Source organism: Oryzias latipes, chromosome 18 (genome assembly GCF_002234675.1).
Source record: "Oryzias latipes chromosome 18, ASM223467v1".
NCBI lineage: Eukaryota > Metazoa > Chordata > Actinopteri > Beloniformes > Adrianichthyidae > Oryzias > Oryzias latipes.
This window is the reverse complement of record NC_019876.2, coordinates 23523371-23545903: the sequence shown is the minus strand read 5'-3', so window position 1 is coordinate 23545903 and position 22533 is coordinate 23523371. Positions and strand designations below refer to the sequence as shown.

General features: G+C 40.4%; 1 long non-coding RNA gene and 1 pseudogene across 1 annotated transcript; both read right to left on the bottom strand.

Moving 5' to 3' along the window:
• Positions 1 to 1880: 1880 nt before the first annotated feature.
• Positions 1881 to 17196, bottom strand: LOC111949239 (annotated as a pseudogene).
• Positions 17197 to 18296: 1100 nt separating this feature from the next.
• On the bottom strand, positions 18297 to 19068 carry LOC105358615. The gene is made up of 3 exons (XR_002875308.1): positions 18951 to 19068; positions 18591 to 18863; positions 18297 to 18509 (listed from the first exon to the last, which is right to left on the bottom strand). It is a non-coding gene; the product is annotated as an uncharacterized LOC105358615 (long non-coding RNA).
• Between the last annotated feature and the right edge of the window lie 3465 nt (positions 19069 to 22533).

Genomic DNA, 22533 nt, shown 5'->3' with positions numbered 1-22533 from the left:
TGATGCGGCTTGTTATGCTAGCACTTTTAGCCACATTAGCATAGCGAGCATAATTAGCATTTTAGGTAATGTGTTTATCCAAGAGAGTTGATGATGCAAATCGCTATGGTAGCACCTTTAACCACATTAGCATAGCTAGCATAGTTATCATAATTAGCATCTTAAAATATGTTTTTCTGAGTCAGTTTGATGATGGTGATTGTTATGCTAGCACCTTTGCCCTATAAGCATGGTTAGCATAGTTAGCTATTTGAGCAATGTGTTTTCTGAGAGTTTATGATGATCGCTATGCTAGCACTTTTAGCCACATTAGCATAACTAACAGTCAGCATAATTAGCATCTTAAGCAATTTGTGTTTCTGAGTCAGTTCTTGATGCTCTTTAAGCTGATCTTTAAGCTAGCACTTTTAGCCAAACAAATTAGCATTGCTAACATAACTAGCATCTTAATGTTTTTTCTGAGTGGGTTGATGATGCTGATTACAATGCTAGCATTTTTAGTCACATTAGCATAACTAGCATAGTTTGCACAATTAGTACATTAAGTAAATTGTTTTTCTGAGTCAGTTCACATTACTGATTTTAATCACTTTTAGACACATTGTATAAAATACAGTTATTTAATAATACACCTATAAAGTCCAATGGGTCATGAGTGACACACTGTAGTTACGTACCTACAGGAACAAGTGGAAATGATTGTGGACCCACCAGTCAGACGAGCCTCAACCTTTCTCTTGTTAGCTAAAGACAGGCACAATGACTTAGAAATTTCTTAAGTCCTTTATCACTCCAGTGATTCCCTGATTTCACTGTTACCTCCTTGTAAAATTGTTTTGTATCATCTTCACTTGACTCTGTTCTTCCGGTTCCAGAAGGATTTCATCTCAACTAGAACATATGTCATGTAATAACATGTGAAATTGGTGCCAGGAAATTAAGTAACGCTTGTTCAGCTATACAATAAAATGGCAACTGAACAGACATTTTAAATGCCCTGAATTGCCTGTTCATGTTTATTACATAATTAACCCTTGTGCTATCTTAGATGAACCCCCCCCGTACATTGACGTGTTCTCCCTACCATGACAAAGGTGGATAAAGGTGGAAAGATTTCATGTAATCCATGGACACCAGGGAAGATCACAAATCATTGAAGAAAAAAGGTTCAGAGCACTGTCTAGTAGGTCTAGATGACCCAACTCCCAATGTTAAAGTGCCTAGGATAGCACAAGCGTTACAGTGTGAATGATTGTTAAGAACTCATGCATTTACTGTCTGTTATGTTTTGGCCAAGCTGTCCCTCTTTACCTAGCGATGCAGTTATGTTCTTTTTATCAAGACAGTTTTGAATTCTTCATATGCATTCATTAAGACCTCCAATGTCGCCTCTGTGAAATATGCCACACGTTTCCCCCCTCTTTCACTTTCCATGGTGGTTCATAAATTTAGTGTTCAATTGAGAGTCTTTGTGTCTTCAACATGTATGTGCATGACCTTTGGAGCCCAGGGATGAGCAGATGACAGGTTAGACATTTATGGTATATAAGAGGTTAAAGCTTTTTTCAACTGCTGCATAATCTCATTTCACATGAAAAGAGAATCCCAGGAAAGCCACAGCAGCTAACTCCTTATTTCTGGAACTTAAGGGACAAAATAGTGTCAGGGTGATACAAATCAGTGCAACCAATTGAATAAAAAATAAAACATTTAATTAAAGTCAAAGTCAGCTTTATTGTCAAATATGCTGCATACACATGACATACAGAACAGATGAAATTACTTCCCTCTTACCCCACAGTGCAAGCAGTGTAAGTGGGAGTGATAAGTGTCACAGAGGCCAGTGAGAGGGACACCGATGATCTTCTCAGCTGTTTTTACTATGTGGTGCTGGCTCCATACCACACGGTGATGCAGCAAGTCAGGATGCCCTCGATGGCGCCCCTGTAGAAGGGCTGCATGATGGGGGGCGGAGCTCTGGCCCTCTTTAGTTTGGGGAGGAAGTACAGGCGTTGTTGGGCTTTCTTGGCCACTGATGCAGTGTTGTGCTTCCAAGACAGGTTGTCGCAGATGTGCACCCCCAGGAACTTGGTGCATCTCACCCTTTCCACAGCAGCACCATTGATGATCAGTATAGCGTGCTTGGGTTGAGTTCTCCTGACGTCCAGCACCATCGACTTTGTCTTCTCCACATTAAGGTGGAGATTGTTGTCTTTGCATCGCAGAGCAGCCTGCTCACCTCACTTCTGTAGGTGGCCTCTAACATGCAGTGGTGGGTCTCATCAACAACCACCGTTGTGTCAGCTGCAAACCTGATGAAGAGGTGATACATATTTAGTAGTGCTATATTTATCAAATCTGATACAATTCTTTATCAAAATTTAATAATCTTAACACATTTATAAAAAATTGTTTTTTGGAAGACTACTTACTCTGATGTTTCAGGTTAAAGTCAAAGAATTTTCAAGGACACTGCAGGGAGTTGAACCCCATCTAGCTGAAGCCAGAGTACCAACTACCAGTGCCTTTTGCTTTTTTTGACTGAACATGGAAGCAAAACCTGTATTTCAACCAGCATTAGACTTCAAATGATCCAATACACTTGAAGTGAATGTTAATCTAATTGCTTTAAAAAGCTATTAGAAATTACGTGTTTTTGTGTCACATGCTTGTTGAAATACAGTAAAAGAAACTGAACATTTAATAACAAATGAACATGAACACATGCATTATCTGAGAAAAACAAAATTCAAGAACTTACCTTATTCATTCCTACACTTTTAGACCCCCCTCCCTCCTAGTTGTCACTATAAAAAAAAATCCAACGATAATTCCCCAACCTACAATAACCACCAGGCTGTCTCCGGCAGAAAACTCCCCCCCCTCTAGGATGCACTAAATGAACAGAGGATCCCCTCGTGGTCACTGAAGTAAATTTGACTGATCACGGCCTTGACAGTGAATTTGGAAGTTTTAACATAGACATGATCTATGATGGTTGGCTCTGTTGTGGGAGAAGTGACATGCTGCCTGAAGCCTCTGTCCGTCATCAGATTAAAAATGGAAGAGGACTTCAGGATGTCTTCATTAAAATCTCCCATCACTACTACTGATTCACTGTGAGTTTCTAACCAAAGTACTAAATCCTGTAGGTGGGACCTAAACAGCACTACAGGATAGGAGGGGGGCCGATACACTACAGCTAACACTAAATTTAGAGCCAGACTCCTGTAAACAACACACTCCAAATTAAGGTCTGGCTTCTCCAGAATTTGGTAGTCTCCTCCGTCCAAACAGTAGATCCCGACACCACCATGTTGCTGGCTCTTCAGGACAACTAATGCTGGGTTGGATCCACTGTAGGAAAGCCCTCTCGGACGGCTGTGGAAACTGAAGCCGTCCATTTGGACAGCTTCTAAGGCAGAGCTAGGGGTCAGCCATGTCTCTGTCACAGCAATGCAGTTAGGCTGCAGCTGCTGTGTACAGTGGGCCAGATAGGAGACATGCCTGCACAATCCCTGAACATTCAGCAGGAAAACTCTGAAAGAAGACGGGTCACATCTTCTTTCATCACTCAGGAGGGGGGGCATCTTCTCCAGAGCAGCCTTCGCATGTTTATTGCAGTAAATCGCCTTTTCCTTAAAATCCCGAATGATTAACCCCTCGATGGTCCTGACCCGACTCACAGCAATGTAAACCTGTCCAGCAGCAAAGATCTTATTGAAGGAGACCACAGCCTTGTCCACAGTCAGGCCTTGTACCTTGTGGACGGTACAAGCCCATGCCAGCTTGAGTGGGAACTGTCTCCTCATCCCCCCCTTTTGGCTCACCCGCTCTTCCTCGGGCCCTATAGCAGTCGAACCAGGCAAGTCGGCTTTGGCACACCTTCTCCGAGCTATTTTCCCAAGTTCCTCATCATCAAATTTCATATAAACATATTTTGGAAAGCCCCCCTCTCTGTAGGATTCAATGTGGGTGACTATGCCGCATGCCCCATTTACCAATCCATCTCTGATGTCTAAATTTTTGCATAGCATCACTCGAGCATTGACTCCCAATAACAGCCTCTCTTCCAAACAGCTGTTCTTCACTTTTTTGTGATGCCCACTCATCAGTTGCAGTTTACCCGTCTCTTTACTCGGGATTAAGTCTTCTACAACAATTTCACAATAATTTTCACATGTAATTTTGAGCTGCTCCAAGTTGTGTTGAAACACTTGGGCATTGGTGGGGAAAATGTGCAAAGCCGTGCTGTCCTCGCCCGTTTCACACTGCTTCAGCATTTGCACGTCACTGGCCAACAATTTGGTGTCTTTTGTACGCGTCCTAAGCCTGTTTAACATCTGTGCAAATGCTTGGTCTTTCTGTCGGACGATCTCTGTCAGTTCAACCACTTTGAAGCACATGGACCACAAATTTAAATTCAAATTCAAATTCAAATTTTATTTGTCACACACACAATCATACAGCGTACAATGTGCAGTGAAATGCTCAGATTTAGCTCAGATTTTTCTGCATAAAGTGGTTTCCCTTTAACGGGAGGCAACTGATAGAAATCTCCAACAGCGATAATTGACACTTTTCCAAATGGGGAAAAGTCACTTGTTTGTTTAATTTGTCGCAGTCTGCCGTTGATGTAGATCAATAGTTTGTGGTCCACCATGGAAATCTCATCAATGATCAAAATTTGCAAATCATGGTACTTAATGCGCATAGAATTAAGTTTCTCCTCGCCCAAAGGAGAGTACGGCAGACGGAATTCTGTACCGATTCCAAATGTAGTGTGAATGGTTGCTGCCTTCAGACTGTAGGCAGCAATCCCTGTTGGGGCGGTCAGCAGAACCGACACGGCGTCTGGCTGGAGACACAGAGGTGACAGCAACCTCGTAGCCTCGTACTGGATCGCTCTGATCAGGTGGCTCTTTCCAGTCCCTGCACCGCCTGTAACAAACATGTGCAGAGGATCTGGGTTCTGACCTGAGACCTTCTGTAAACACCACTCTCTGACATGTAGGAAGGTGGAGAGCTGCAGCTCATTCAGAGAGCTGATGAGCAACAGCCCCTCCTCCCTACTGAGACCGGGACTCTTCTCCAGTCGAGCAGCTTCTCCACGGAGAACATCCAGATCTGGAATGTCCTCCTGATGTTCACCCTCTGTCCCTCTCTCTACCAGCTGCTCCATCTCACTCTCCCGCTGCTCCAACTGGGCCCCGGGGACCAAAATGTCCCATGCAGCCTCCAAAAACTCTGCATCCGACAGCTCAGCCTGGGTCAGCTCCAACGCATCAGCCTCACGCTCAAACTTCTCCCGGTTACGATCAACAACACTTTCAACCTTGTTCGAAGACGCACCGTACCGTTCTTATAATAATCCTGGTAGAATTTGAAATCCTGCGGTTTCAGGTCGTCCGTGCAATACGGGAGGAATAATTAGAGAATTTTTCTTCCACTTTCGGCTTCTCCAATCAGGGGTCGCCATAGCGAACAAGTCGCATGGTAAATTTGGCAACGTTTTACGCCGGATGCCCTTCCTGACGCAACCTTCTCAAACCGGGCTTGGAACCGGCACAGGGGTAGAGAAGGGAACAGGAATACTCAAATGAAACCGCTCCGGATTTTTGTGCTCGGAGAAGCGCGCATAACGGACGACTGCAGGTTTGGTGCGTGTGCGTTTTACAACCAGACCACAATTATTTTGGAGCTCAACTGCATTTTTAGAGCTTTCGTTTTTAGATAATAGCCGATATTCCGATGCGAAAGTAGCGATGCACAGGTCGTCAAATTCCTGATCGTGTGGCCTATTTTTGTACCGGTCCACGATGTTTTGCATCCACTGGGACCCGGACTCGTCCTGCTGCTGCAGAACAGCAAGCGGTTTGCTCATCCTAATGATGTTGTCCCCGGTTGGAATGAACACAACTTTTCTGGAGCATTCTTCTAGGTGCATATTAGCCAATCTATACACTGCTTCTTGAGCCGACACGTGCAGATTGTGTAAATATACGGTGCCTAATTTCTTCAGCGTCTCTTTTGCACTGGTGTTTCCCTTTTCCGCTTCTTTTTGGGTGTTTCGCAACAACAGGCCAATTTCGCGCTCTTCTTTTGAAATGTACGAGATGATGTACACGACGCAAGCGACCGCATCAACGATGTACTGAATGTCCATGTTTGCATTCCAACATTTTAACAGGGACTTGTTGTAGGGGTTAATCCAGATTTCATTTTTGTTTCTTTTTAGGACGACCTGGCTTCTCCGATGGCAGGCCCTGAACAGTTTCTTGTATATTTCCTGGTCAATTTGGAAATACTCAAAGATCTGCTCCAGGGTTTCGAATTCAGATTTTTCGTCGTTTACAACGCGGTTAATTTCGGTCAAAAATTCAAATGCCTCCGCAGCAATCTGCTTCTTCATGTCAATCTTCCAGCAGATGCATTCTAATTTGGATACTTCGCCGGCTTTGACGTTCGGGTCGGTACATTTAGGGCATTTCAAAATCTTTTCGTCTTCAATTACAAATGTGCGGCCGGATGCTGTTTTTGGAAAGTTGAAGCGACATTTGGTCCCCCCCTTCTTACATGACTTGGTGTGGTTCCTGGAGTGCTGCTGGACAGCCAGAACAATTTCCTTCAACACCTCATAATCATCACGAATCTCGCAGGTGATGTATTTATCAATAAATGCTGCAACCTCCTCTTCCGACTCTTTCCCTATCCGTGGAGTCCCCTCAATCCAAAACAAAACGTGCACGTGAGGAGACCCACGCTGTTTGAACTCAATCCTATAAAAGAAATCCACAATTTTCCCTATAGGATTAGCCGGAGACATCAGGACCACCCTCAGGATCAGTGCCAGCGGAAGTCAAACATGCGTGCCGCGGTGACGCTGTTCCTGCGCAACAATTCACATCTTTCAGCCCAATCCAACTGGTCAGCTGTCTGGGTTCTCCCCTCCTGTCTTAACACAGTGTCGAGGAGATTTTTCCAACGCATGTCGGCTGCAGAGAACGAACAGAACCACGTTGGAATACCCAGCTGACGAACACAGGCCAACAGGTCCTTCTGTGTAGCCTGCCAGAATGCCGGAGTGCCTCGAATAGGCCGGAGGAAACAAAAGCCCTGATCTGCTTCCAGCAGCTTCTTCAGGGTTTTCTCAGAACGTGCATCGGCACTTACACCTTCAGATGCTCTTCCTGATTTTTCTTTTCTGAGAGCCACAGACACACTCGAAACAACCTTCTCCACCTCCGACATGTACTGTGCAAAGAAGATGTACTCGACGTTCTGTGCAAACCTACCGTCAGCATGGAGGATCCTGTTGTTGAAGTAACGCGAGAGAGTTAATTTGAACCTTCTGTTTTCATGGTAAACGTTTTTACCATCGGGAAAGGTGACAGGAAAACATTTAGCTTCATTTTCTCGATTAGTCAATAGTCGGACCGGATTGTTTCCTTCCGCCGGGGCCAAATTCAAAATATCCTCAAAATACTGATCCAGGACTTCTTGGCCGATGTCCACTGGGAACAGAGCAGAATCTTGGAACATGCAATGATTCTGTCTGTCATGGAGAAACTCATCTTCTCCATCATCGGCCTCATCCTCTTTTTTGTCAGTCTGCTTTTCTGGTTCGTTGCGATTTTCTTCTTCCAAATCTTCTTTACAAAAGTCATTGAGCCAAGCTTCATTAAACTCTATGTCTTTGTAATATTTATTGTTGCGTTTCAAATACTGCAAGGCCCGCCTAATGTGCATGGTATCCACAAACTGATACTCATAATGACCTTTGTAAGTCAGTTTACGCTTTAATTTGACGCGCAGCAGAGACCCTTCCATGTCAGACCGAGGAAGCACATTGGTCGTTTGCACCAAGTTGGCAGGAACACACGTGATTGGGCCGTGAACACCATTCTGCCCTCCTTTAGGCAGAGCAAGCATCTTCATGAAAGGTATATGCAGTGCAATCAGATGCTGCTCTAAACTATTTAAACAGGCCAACTCAGGTGGGACAGGACACCCCTCCAAATTGTTACCGACCCACTCAGGTGGGGTCAGACCTCTTTTTAACACAGCAGGTTCACAAAATGGCGGCTCCCTGGTGGAAAACAAACGTTTAATATATAATGTATTTTTAATAAATGACTCTTTTGTGACATTTCTAAGCAATACAAACTAATTTGGCATAAAAATACACCTTTGTGAATGGACAAGATGTGTTTTTAAATCATACTTTGTTAGCAGAGAGCCGTTTTTTTATTGGTGATGACTGATGAACATGTACCACAACAGTTAAAATGTATTTACATGTTAAAGGAGACAAAAAAACTACATGTACCGATGTTTTTCCCCCTAAAAACCTGATTACTATTTTCAATTTAAACAAATAACCACTTTTGTATTTAAAAATGATCATTATAGATTTTTTTTGGTTACATTTGTTTCCCTAAAATTTGGAAGCCTGTTTTTAAGTATAAAGCATCTTTATCTCATCAGAAAAAATAAATACCCACCTGTCCACATTCAATGAGGTTTGAACTGCTCCATTTCTCCTTTAAAGACTGATGGTTTTCTTTAATTCTGGCCTAACATATTTTTTTTAACAAGTTCACGCACAGAAAGTTGTTTAAATTCTTACAAAAAATGAAAATAGTTACCACATCAGTATGTAAGCTAGATGAGCTTTTGTGAGTGTTACATGTCAATCATTGTAGGTTATGGGAAGCATTCAAGCATCTTCACTCAGTGAGAAAATGACAAAATACCACGTTGACTTGATTTATTCATATCACAAAGAACACAGGTTTCAGTGACAGATACACTGTCAGAAAAAATGTGCAAAATTTGTACCTTTAGAGGTACAATGGCTTGTCACTGGGGCAGTACCCTCAAGGGTACACCCGTTGTACCCTTTAATATTGGTACGTATTTGTACCCTTTCAGTATGTACCTTTCAAAGGCAAATATGTACCTCTGTGGACCAAATTGTACCTTATAGTGCTATGGTACCATAATGTACCTTTAAAAAAGGTGCAAATTTATTCTTTTAAGGGTACTGCCCCAGTGACAAGCCTTTTGTACCCTTTGATGGCAAATTTGTACCAGATACAGCACATTAAAAGACCAGTATACTTACTGTTTATCGCATTTATTGAAAAATTCAAAACAAATAAAATTTTTAAATTTTTCACAGTATGTTTTAGGCTCCACAGTGTCAGAACAGAATGCATATATTTACAATCATTAGCAATTTTAAAATAATGAAAAATCTATATTTTTTCTTCCGTTCACACTGTATTCATTGTAACTATAACCTTAACATTTGATCAATTGTAAAAAGTACATAGCATTTCATTAACTATTTTTTAAACCATGAAATAAAAAGCAGCACTAGACCTCATTTTAAGTACATATTTTATTTGCATTTTACATTTTCTAAAAACATTTTTGAAGATCAAGAGTTTAAAAAACAATATTTTTTCCAACAGTACACATTTCAATAAGTGCAACTTTATACCCTTGAAACATTTAATCTCAAACACATTTCATCAAAAACCCTATTACAAATTTAATTTTAACTTTTTAAACATTCTTGAGGACCACAAACAATTTGTCATCAGCAGAGTACACGTCAAGGGCCTGAAAGTCCATCTCTTGCCCTGGTTTCATAACACTCCACTCCAAGTCAACTTTTACTGTGTATGCATGAAAGTGTGAATCATATGACACAGGTATTAAAAACTTGCCACACAGAAACCATACAGTATTGACATTTAAAATGTATTTAATTTGGAAAATCATAGGAATTTCCTCTGCATGGACATAGTCAACTATGAATACGTCTTTTAAAGCATACTTCACACTGTCAACAGTCACATTTGAAACACGCTGAATGTTGAAATTCTCATCTCCATGTATATTTGAAAGAATTTTCTGTAGGTCTAAAGGGAGCGATGACAACGGTGTCTCTATACTCCTACCTACTACCATCTCAAACTCATCAAGGATATTGTGCTGGGAAAATTCCCAGCATTGTTTCATCTGGTGCCTCTCACTTAAGGTTTTGGAAATGTTAATAAAATTTCTACAGCTGCTAGCAACAGTCTTAAAATACTGATGCTTAGCCTCGAAACGCATGCACCAAAGTAAACGCAAAGGTCCAAACATTGATGTTAGTCTCGAGTAGTGTGTCAGAAAAGGACACTTGGGTGTAACAACATCTCCAAAAACATCACTTAGCTGTGTCAGAAACTCAAAAACAAGTGTATCTAACATTGCTAGGTTTTCCCTTTTCACTCTTGGGGCAATCAAAATGTCAACAATGTCACGACATAACAAGAAAACATTCCAGTGTTTACTATTGGAAGGAATACGGTGTGCCATTAAAAAAGGCAAAATCCTAAACAACAACCACTTTTGTGAAGCAGACCCAGCAACTCCAGATTTGTGAAACGTTCTCTCTGACAACTGCACTGGTTTGTTTTTCTTGTCATTTTGACCAATGGAGAGTTGCTGAAGTTCATCATTCAACTCTTGAATAGTAATGTGTTTTTCTTTGTGAGCCCAGCTCAGAACTAGCTTTATTACAAGAGGAATTACTCCTTCTAACAAATCGTGCATTATATCAGGTGGAAATGCCTGTGTCACGTCAAAATAGTTTAGCTCATTAAATGGTGAAGTATAGTTTACACCATACATTCTTTGATCCTCTGTGGTTTCAATGCATGTTAGATGGTACTGATGTACCTCTGGGGTTCTTAAAACAAAATCCTCTGTGGTTTCAATGCATGTTAGATGGTACTGATGTACCTCTGGGGTTCTTAAAACAAAATCACTCTCTCTGAATTTCTCTTTAATTTCTTCGTGGTTTGCCATGCAATAGCGACAAACTCGACCAGCGTTAAATGACATTGTAAAACCAGCTAACATATGTGCTGAAAGATTGTCTGCTGAAAATGTTGCTAGTGCAGCATGAAAAGTCTTCTCAATCCCACCAACAGTTACCACAAACCCCTCACTTTCAAGTTTTTTAAGATCATCTAACATTGGTTTTAAGATGGTTGCTAAACCACAGCTTTTTACAAATGTTTGTCGTACTAATAAAGCCAGATGGATGTGCTTCAGTTTTGAGCGATGTTTAAGGTTGCCTACTGAATAATAAAAAGCGCACAGCTTGTGCTTGGTTTTCTTTGAACCTAGAGGGTTCACAACTTCAAATTCATCTTCGTAAAAATGAAGACGTAATGCATGCGGATTAACTTTAAATAAAGGATGTTCCTTAAAACATGTACCATCTGTGTAGTCACTTAAATAATCTGGATCTCGTTCTAGATAGTCGTTAGCCTGAATTTCATCAAATATGTCCTCATGTAAGCAATAGTTACTTAAAACCTCGGTGATGGGTACATATGAATAGGTGCCTATTTTGTGTCCACTTGGTGACCTCAAAATGTGATGTACTGGTTCAATCAGCCTAAGCTTAAACTTACAATGTTCTTTTAACATGTGTGGAGATCTAACAATTTTTGAAGCTTCTTCAAAAAAATCCACTGACTCTACCATTTCTCTTATTTCAGGACATTCTAAAATGTTGAACCCATTTTTTTGAAGATGGTAAGTAATAAAAGAGTCGTAATTTTCTTTAAAATAACAAAATAAAAAATTTATATCATTCACTATTTCCTGCTGGACGGTCTGTGGAATGTGATTTTTTTCTCTACATTTAAGAATGAAACTGAAGAGATTTTCTTTGAAGTTTGTCAAAAGCTGATTCCTACTAGGTGGAGGCATTTCATCTGTACGAGGCTGTAGCTCATTGGTATTCTCCAGATGATAGTGACAGTCCATGTTTTCAAAATCATTGTCATTGTCTATGTATTCAGTAGCATCCATATCCTCGTGAGGTAGAACAAGCTTCCTATGTTTTCGATAGACGTGACGCCTGAAAGACTCATATATTGTAAAAGATGACTTACAGTTATTTAGTCCACAAGTGATGCTGAAATTGGGTTCATGGTTGTGAACCAGACCAACATGTTGAATTAGTTTCATTAAGGTGAATGTTTTTCTTCTACACCTTGTGCATCGATAAAGTTGTGGCATTTTTAGCACAGGATATTAATTATTCTGGTGACAGTTATTGGAAGGGGCTTGCCACCCACCTCAGTAATCTTTGCAATGGCATGCTGCAGAAAGGTCAGTGTATTCTTCATGTAGGGTGGATAAGCCAAGTTGAAAACATAGTAAGCACTGAAGGCTGCAATTATCCCTTCTTCAACTCCTATTCCCCTCCACACCTCCACACCATCCACTTTGACAAAGACTTGAACCCTCTTGGAGAAAGCCATTTTCCAGTCAGTTTCCACCAGCTGTATGGTTGGGTATGGAGTATCTGCATGACTCTGTGAAATGAAAAGAAAAAAAAAGTGTTAACATATATCAGTTAAACAATGCAACATCTGTCAGAAATGCATAACTGGACATGTACCGGAGCCTTACAACGTGAGAGTTAAACAGTTTCATACCTCTTCCAGTCTGATAAAGCTCTCAACTTTCTCTTTAAAGATGTGGGGCAGCAGAATCAGTGCTGCACGAAAGTCCGAATCTATTGTAAAAAAAAAAAAAAAAAAAAAGTAAGATAAGATAATATTGATACAAATTCTAATAAAAACTATAAAACACACTAAAGATTACTAAGGATTACGTTTAATGTCAATACCTGGTAGGTCTTCTGCAAGCATCTCTTCTCTTGCTTGTTTGTAAACTTTGGCCAATGGAGCTTTTCCTTGAACCAGCTCAAGCACCTTTGGCACAATACTCGTTAAACCATCCTTGAAGCGCTGGCTTAAACTGACAGATGTTGGATGGATTCGGTCAACTTCATCAAACAACTAAAAATTGACAAAATTACAAAATTAATCATTCACTTTAACTAAAACAAACAAAACATATAAACCATTTTAATATTCTTTGTTGCCCCTTTCATTGCCACTTCCCTTTAGTTATCTTATTGCAGTGTTAGAAATAAGGGGAAAAAATGGTTGTCCGTGGCAAGTAAACATGGTTGTCCTCCCCAATGTTTGGTTGTCCATCGATACCAATATTCAACAGCAACAAAACCTACTAAGATGTCAGTACTTACATCTTTATTTCTTCTATACATCTAATATCAACTGCCTCTTATGATGGACATTTAAAAAAATCTTTAAAAATAGAAAACAAAAATTTGACTAAATATTGAAGCATCTGTTAATGATCATTTTAGCATATGTCTCAGTTTATATTGACATTCAAAATTTATTTTAAGCTGAGAAAGGATTTAAAATGTCACTGACCCCTGAGGTTGTTTTTAAGAAAGGGTACTTCTTAAGAATATCCTCCACAGTCATTCCTTCTCGTATCTCCCTTCTTCGCCATGCAAAGGTTCTCTGCATTCTGTCTTTGACCACCATGGTGTCTGGGTGCATCTTGCTGTACTGCATAAGCAGGACATTTACATGACCCTCAATGGATGATGCATCCTCACCAATGACAGCGACAGCCTGTTGGATCAAATATAAAAGTCAATACATGCATGCATGTTTAGAATGAAATTACGAATAAATTTACCACAGTTTTGACAAGTTCTGGGCTTTCTTTTAAGGTTTATAGACCTTAGGGTCCACTGTGTAAATTACATATTAAAAAATTACCAGTTTAAAAATTTGGCTGTCCAAAAAAACAAATGGTTAAGTTTTATTTTGAAACATTATTATGAGACTCTAGAGTATAGTACTGCACTGACTTTATTGATTTTGAGTTAAAAACTGATGACTAGTTCACAAAACTAAGTTATAAATCAATCTCAATACTTGAAGAATAGTGGAAGCTTCATAGTTGTGTGTGTTCGTTGTGGTTTCAAGACGTTAATAGGAGAGACTCATTGTGCGCTGAGACCCTCACGCTGTCACTTTAACCCGATGCATCATGGGAGATGTAGTTAATCCGCTGAACGCAGAAAGACTAGCATCTCTGAGCTTCCTTGATTTGTTCACATTTTCCACGGTCTGACACCGGATTCTGTGGAAATCTACGCCACTAAAGTATTTTTGTTAGAACTGAGCAACTTTATCAGCAGAATTCAGAACATGAAAGTGAAGAATTTAACCAAAACTGATTGGTCAGACTGACGACGTATGATTAATATTCCAAGAATGATTGGTAGAGACAATTAAAGGGACGGGATTTTTCCAAAAATGGCTTTAGTTGCAGCTAAATCGCGGTACCATCACTCTTATCAAAATGTCTTTAATAGAATCAAATAAACACAAATAAAAAAGTAGTTATGATCTTTCATATTCCTAATTTCTCAGTGTTTTATCAGGGCCTGTTTGGATGAACATAGAGCTGATATCCTGGAGATGGAAAATGTTGTTAAATCAGTTAATGAGGGCAATTAATTTCCCACGGCACACCTAACACTGGTTGAAAAACACTGCCTTAGACATCAGCATGTATTTTACAAACTGTAAATGATTGTTTTTGCTAGTACTTATATGTATTTAAATGTATGAAAACTAAAGTAAGCATAAGGTTAAAAACACTTAGTATTTGTGATAATGACAAACACAGCCCTAATTCAATTACTTTTCAGATGTCAAATTGAATTTGGCTATTGACTAATAAACTGTTTGAACTACAGGAATCCACTTACCCCTAACTCAGATCTGCGACAGGCTGCTGGAGATTGTTCAGAGAGTCTCACTTTCTTGTGCCCAAACTTCTCCTTACTCTTTCTAACCTCATCATCATGGACCAGAGGTGCACGCTCAGCTTTAAATTTGCGTTTGAGGGACTGATGCCAAGTGTGCTAACACATGAGGGAAACATACAAGAGATTTTGACATCATTTTTGTGAACGCATGTAAACAGAACCACCAATTTTTGACATTTAAATTTTTTGATGTAAACTATATTTAAGATCGTATCATTACTGGAGCAAAGGCCTTATAATTTTACATGATATAAAGTTCATTGCTTGTTACTTACATAGCCATTCCCTTCAAGATCCTTTAGAAAAGGATATTTCATGATAAGTGCTTTTGCCACCTGAACATATTCTGCATTGGTTGGATACCTGAAAGATTTAATTAAAAAACAGCTGGCCCATTAGAAACCTATTTAAATAATAAAATTATCTTTAATTTGTATTACTTTTAAGTAACAAATCCTTTCAATGCATGTCAACAAAGCATTGCTTCATATATGCATTCAAAGTATTTATCTTGCTTTTCAAGTTGCTGACTTACATTGTGTGTTCTATCATGGCGTCATGAAGAACTCTAATGATTCTGTGTCTATCCTTAGAGGACTTCTGGCATGGTTCTTTGTTATCAAGCTTGGCCTGAAGATCTCTAGGAAATGGTGGAATGGCAAATCCAGAAGGCAGTCTACCACTTGTTGCATTTCTGCAGAGGATGGGGTAGTAGTTAAGAACTTGCATTAGTATTAATATTAATGATTAGCCACTATAAGGAACATATTTTTTGTAATAACAGATGAATATAAACAGTGGGATGAATAGACACATTTCTTGCAAGTCGGTTTACATAACCGATTACATTTACACATCATTCCAGCCCGAACTTAACTGCATCATATATCATAAATATAAAAACTCCACATTAGGAATGTTTAGCACAATATGTTAACTGAGTTTCTTTCTGTGTGCTGCTTGGCCAGCCTACTTTCTAAGATATCGGCATCAGGCATAAAAAAAATCTATATCTGTCGACAAAATATAGGACCAATATAATGAATACATAAAACTCAATGTTATACTTACATTTCTGTAGTTGAGGTTCTTTGAAAGGATTCTGCTGGCACGGTTTCTAGTGTTATTGTTACCACCTCCTTCATTTCGTCTATAAATTTGTTAAACTTGGCCTGTTTTTTAAAGGAGCCTTGAAATAAATATGAGATCATGTTCTCTGTGAGGCCACATTCTATTGTTTCCCCATCCACTTCATTTTCTGGAAAAAGAAAAGAAAAAAAGTATGATCATGATGATGAGCTTAAGGTTTAGGTTTGAGGTTTTAACATAAAAAGAAATGTTTTAGTCAATGGTCATTTATCAGTCTAAAAATAGCTTTAATTAAAAAATATTTAAAGAAAAAAATACTTTTACAACAGGGGCTCTCACCCCTGACCGCCAGATTAATTTTCCTGCAGAGAGTTCAGCTCCAGTCCTAAATCAAACACACCTGAACAAGTTAATCAAGGTCTTTAGGATCACTAAAAAGTTTAACGTTACAGGCAGGGAAGTTAGATAAAGGTTGCAGGAAAATGGATCACATGGGGCAGAATTAAGAAACTCTGGCATGCACTCTCAGAAAAGGGTACAAAAATTTCACTGGGGCAGTTATATTCTTAGGTACAAAAGCTATTGAGGCAAAACGTATCTTACGTCGGCGTACAGGCTCTCTAGGACAGCAATCAACATTTTACCATTATTTATCATACCTGATAAACTCATAACAATACATTTTTAGTCTTTGAGCTGTTAATTTAAGTTATGTTTCTTGTAATAATACATTCTCATAAAAAAGTAAGTTTCTCTTTTAGTACGTTACAAGATTAAGTGTACATATTATTAGTATCTTCAATCTGACGGGACAAATGACTAGGGCTCTCCTGGACTTACGTTTAGAACGGTTTTTAAATATGTACGTTACGTTAGCAAATAGAAATGATATTAATCATCAACACGGATAAAATTTTTAAATTATATAATTTCAGACTGACTGGGAGAGTCATTAAAATAAAACAGGACAGGAGTTCCCTCGCCCCGCAGTGAACACGTAATTACGTTAGCGCAACTTAGTAAGAAAATGATATAAAAATGGATTTATAAATCTGTGGTAAAAGCTGATTCACACAAAACTCGACATGTTTGAACAGATTCTATGACCGCTTCAAATTTTATATAAATAGATTGGTTTCTTCAGGTCAGTGTTTTCGAAGAAAAGTTTCCCTCGCGCGGCGCCTACATCATGAAACGTTTTTACTTAGGCCTATCGTTAGCTAACGTTTCAGACGATTTTCACAGTACTTAAAATAAAACTTACCTCTGAATTTCTGTGCTTCGTCTTCAGTGACATGTATTCCAGCTTCCTCTAGTTTTTCAAGAAGATCCTCCGTCGACAATGTCTGAAGTGAGACAGCCATGATGTCGAATAACCGTCGTCCACAATCTTCTCTTATACTTGGCGCGCATAAAAATGCACCGCGCGTGCTACAATCCTATTGGACAACATGAATTTAAAGAATGCCTGCTGTGAATATGCGTTCTTGAACTTAGGCCCGTGCTTCTCAAATAGTGGGGCACGCGCCACTTTATGGGGGGGGGGGGGGGGGGGGGGGTGATGCGATACTGGCGCGGGGGGGGGGCAGTAGTGGCGGTTTTATGCACAGGTAATACGGCGCAAATTTAACGGTGGGAGGGGGGCGGGGGCGGTGACAGAGGCAGAGACAGCTTTATTTCTGTGTAAAACTAGAACTGGGTTTCTGTGGCAAAATAAAGTTAATATGTGTTAAAAGCGGATTTATATAGTTTTTCTTTTGTTATACAATTTTAGGTTTACTTACAAAATTTTTGTAGATGCTAACCTATTATATTGTCACCGCACGAGTGAGTGTGTGGGGGAAGGTTATGGGGGGGTTAGGGGGGGCTCGAAACATTTTCTTTTTCCTGGGGGGGGGCTGGCAAAAAATAATTGAGAAGCACTGACTTAGGCCAAGTTAAAGTACACCATATAAGGTTAAACGTCAAATAATTTTGTCTACATTGTGCTTTTGCTCTAAATTAAAAGCAAAATTTAAAACAGCTCTTATATAAGTAAAAAAATACATGCACTAATACATGTTCAAAAGTTATTATCTTGATGCTCTGCACAATCAATAAAATATGTGCTTGTGTACTGTTCAGAACTAGTCATAAAAGATGTGTGGGCTCTTAAATATACTTGGTTATTTTGTGCTTCTTTTCCAAATAACCAACAACTCATTAAATGATTTTGGGTGAAGTTTTATACACTTTGTAATACTACTTTTGTCACACAAGTGGTTGTACCTTTGTTTGTAGAATAAATGGTCCAAAAATGGTCCCTCTGACAGTTGGAAAGATATTTGTACCTTTTTTATCCTTAAATGGTACATATGAGTACCCTAAGGTGCAACTGTGACTCACTTAGGGTACAAATTCACCATTTGTACCCTAAGTGTTCACAAACGGACCCCAACCGTACCCTTTTTTCTGACAGTGTAACTGCTTTGCCATCCCGTCTCTGCTGACGCTCACAGCATCTCCTCATCAGCTCAGTCATTTCCTGCTCCAGCTCCTTCTGAAGACCTTTGACCCGCCTCACTTCAGTTAGCTGTTGGAATCTGATCCTGTTCTTCACTTCACCTCTTCTCTTCTGGATGAGATGGATCATCTAAGTGAAGACCTCCCGACTCTCCTCCACCTGCTGTTGAAGCAGCTGTGAGATGAGACGGTGTTATGTTCTTCCACAGAGCAGAGAGAACAGATTGTGATCAGTGTGACAGAACATCTTCATCACCTCATCATGACTGGAGCAGATGTTTTCCTGCAGGTTCTTGGAGGGTCCCACCAGCTTGTGTTTCTTCAATGCAGCTGCTTTCAAATGAGGCTGAAGGTGTTCCTCACAGAAAGGAGAAAGGCTGGTCAGACAGGACTTCAGGGCGTGTCGTTTTTTCTAGTGCAGGTCAGTCCCACAGACTCTGTCCTCCATGTCTTCATGGACCGTGTTGGAAGAGGAAGGGATGCAGTCCAAAGTGCAGCACCTGGCAGATGGAGCCCCCCCTTGAAGATTCTTAGAGACAGAAACACACATCATGAAAAACAGAAACCTCCTCCAAATATCATTTCCTATCAATGAACACAGAACAGCAGAGTGTACCTGTCCTCTGGAGCTGGAACAATGTTTGCTGAGGATGGTGCTGACTGTGGGTCCTGGATGGAGCTGAACGTCTGTGTGTAGCGTCTAGACCAATTGTTCCTGCATCCTCACTCTGGAAAAGTCCACTCTGAGAATCCAGCAGCTGCAGGTTCATGATGACTGAAAAAGACAAACACATTTATCAAATACACATTTCAGGTGCGTCTAAACATTTTTCTGTCACTGACTCCTGCTAAAAAAAAAAAGGACAAAAATGTTAGATTTACATTAGGTATTTAAAAGAAGCCCCAAAATGTACTTTGAACCTAAAGTTGGATTTTTTATTTCAGGGAAAAAACTTTTTTTTTTTTAAATCCTGTGTTCAATCACTCTTAGCTTTATATCAGAAAATTAAATAACAATTTGGGGCTTTTTTTTGGCTTTTTCGTGTTTTTGTCGTCATTTTTGCGATTACAAATTTGACGTTTGTGCGATGGTGTTGTGTGTGTGTCTAATTTTTTTGCGTTACACAATTGTCGTTGTCGTTTTGTGCTTTGGGCAACCTTTGACCCCATTTTATGGCGTTTTGACGCGGTTTTTTGACGTTTTGGACCTTTGAGTGTTCGACCCTCGTAGCAGTTACAATATGGTCCTTGCACTCTGTGAGTGCTCCGGGCCATAATGAATCCATGGTTCGCAAGTGGAGGAAGGTGGAAAATGAACTACGGCAGCTCAAAAAGACACAGCTGAGTTTCCGCGGAAAAAAGGCAAAATGGCCCGAGTTGGAAGACCGACTCGAGCCATGGATTCATGGTCAGAGAACGGCTGGGAGAAGCGTCTCTACAGTCACCATTCGACTGAAAGCAGTAACGATGGCGGAGGAAATGAAGATTGAACATTTTCAAGGAGGGCCGTCTTGGTGCTTTCGGTTTATGAAACGGCGTCATCTTTCGATCCGGGCGAGAACTACGGTGGCGCAACAACTTCCAGCAGATAAGGAAAAGTTTTCCATCTTCCGCTCCTACTGCCCTAAAAAGATCGCCGACAAGCAAATACAGCCCCGCCACATCACCAACATGGACGAGGTGCCGCTCACCTTTGACATCCCAGTTAGTCACACCGTTGAAAAGACGGGGACCAGCACAATAGCGATACGCACAACGGGGCATAAAAAGTCGGCGTTCAATGTTGTGCTTGGCCGCCATGCTGATGGACAGAAACTGTCACCTTTGGTGATCTTTAAGAGGAAAAGTCTTCCGAAAGAAAAGTTTCCGGCAGGAGTGATCGTTAAGGCCAACAAAAAGGGCTGGATGGATGAAGGGAAAATGAAAGAGTGGCTGAGTGAGGTGTACGTTAAGAGACCAGGTGGCTTTTTCCACGCGTCACCGTCACTGTTAATCTGTGACTCCATGCGCGCACATCTCACAAACGCAAGTGAAGCAGATGAACTCTGATCTTGCTGTCATTCCGGGAGGTTTGACGAAGGAACTCCAACCGCTGGACATCGGTGTGAACAGGGCATTCAAAGTAAGGCTACGAACGGCGTGGGAGCGATGGATGATGGACGGCGAACACACTTTTACAAAGACTGGGAGGCAGCGCCGGGCGAGTTACGCCACTATCTGTGAATGGATTGTCGATGCTTGGGCCAACGTGTCTGCTTCCACTGTTGTTCGAGCTTTCGTAAAAGCAGGCATCATTCAGGAGCAGCTGAGCGGCAACGAGACGGACTCTGATGATGATGAAAGTCAACCTGCGGTGTTTGACAAAGGCTGTTTATTTCTAATACCGAAGAGGAGGACTTTGATGGATTTTAAGATGCCGTTTTAAGACTGGGAAACAATAAAAATTCAGTTCAACCAACTCAGTTTTTCTCTCGCCGCATTTTCCACAATGAATGTGTGTGCTCTCAGCTCCGGTGTCCCGCGTTAACGTGCCCACGCCTTAACACCCGGTGCGCCTTTTGTATGTGTCAAAGACTGAAAACCCCCTCCTCACTGAGACCGCGCCCAATGACCCGGTGCGCCTTATGGTCGTGAAAATACGGTACTTCTATGTGCATTTCTATTGTATATTTTATTCTACAGTACTGCATATGATGTATAATGTATATCAATTCTCCTTTATTATTAGGTGTTTGCTTGAAAATATACATAGAGTATCTGACTAGTTTTATTGTATTGCAGATGCTGATGGTCAGTACATATTGATGGAGCCTCCTGCATCACCACAGTTTGTCATAACTGTAAGTGATTTATGTCATTAGATCCTTAGTTGTCTGTTTGGTAGATCAAGCATCTTTACATAATTACACTGCAGGATGAAGATGAAGAGACCGCATCTGCAGTGACAAAAATCGACAAAGCTAGACCCATCGAGGTGTATGATGGCGATGCTCAGCGCTGCTCCCAGATGTCACGTTCAATATGAATGGCTTCAAAACATCTGTTAAATAAATTAAAGAGTCTCTAGAAAAATGATAACGCTACAGTAAATAATCATTTGGAAACTAAATACATCGATACGTGATCTTAACACCCTCTCACGGCGGAAAAAAACTATCATCTTCGCTTCTTCGTCTACTAAATGATCTTCAAATGGGCACGCCATGATCCGTCACCTCTGAGGCCCACAATCAACTTAACTTGCTCCAGACCAGGTTTTGTTCAGAGCATGAGTTGCTATTGCAACTAAGCATACACTGAATTATACCTCAGTTTTTGACACCAAAAGCTGAGGTTATCCACTTCTGTATCCTCAAATTTACCGTGTTAACTCACATAACATGCTTTTTGGAATACCCCCCAGCTCTGTACACCAAAATGAATAATATACAATAAGCTATTTAAATTTAATGACAGGGTCTCCATACTTTAAACTGAAGAATTTGAAAGATTCATAAAATTCTCTCCCTCTGGGTAGGCTGCTCTTGATGGGACCTTCATCGCTGCCTTGCTGTGGTGTTGTTCTGTCCCTGACTTTAATGCTGCACCTGACTAGCTATGCATCTATCCACAAAGAGGGAGGTCCCAACTATTAGCATTTCCATCAACCTTTTTCTGTGCTCAACCTGTTTATCAATCAATCAGTTATGGGGGCGGGAGGTGAGAAAGGCTAAAGCAGGGGTGTCATACGGCCAGATGGTTCAATATGTTTAAGTGAGGTGCTGAGCTTTCCAGGAACAATGGAAGGATTTTTTTTTTTTGTTCACGGAGCTGAATGCAAAACCTGCGTGCTTGGTATGTCAACAGGTCGCAGTGCTCAATGAATATAACATTCAGCACCACTATGAGACTCACCATAAAGAATAGTTTCCCCAATTATTAGCTGGACTGACAAATCAGCCATCTGCATTTACTGCAGCCGTGACGTCAGTGATTGAGCAGTGATAGACACCTTATTGCAAACAAGTTGGGAGTTGACATCCAAACCATTTTTTAGATGGTAAACTTATTTAAAAATGCAGAAGGGTTGTACCTGTTTGTCAAGAATTACGATTACAGATCCAATTTCTCTGAGGAGACTTGAGCGGCCAAATGAAGGAATCCAGTCATTTGTTGCATTTTTGGTCGCTTTTAGTGAAAGCACTGACAGATATATACAT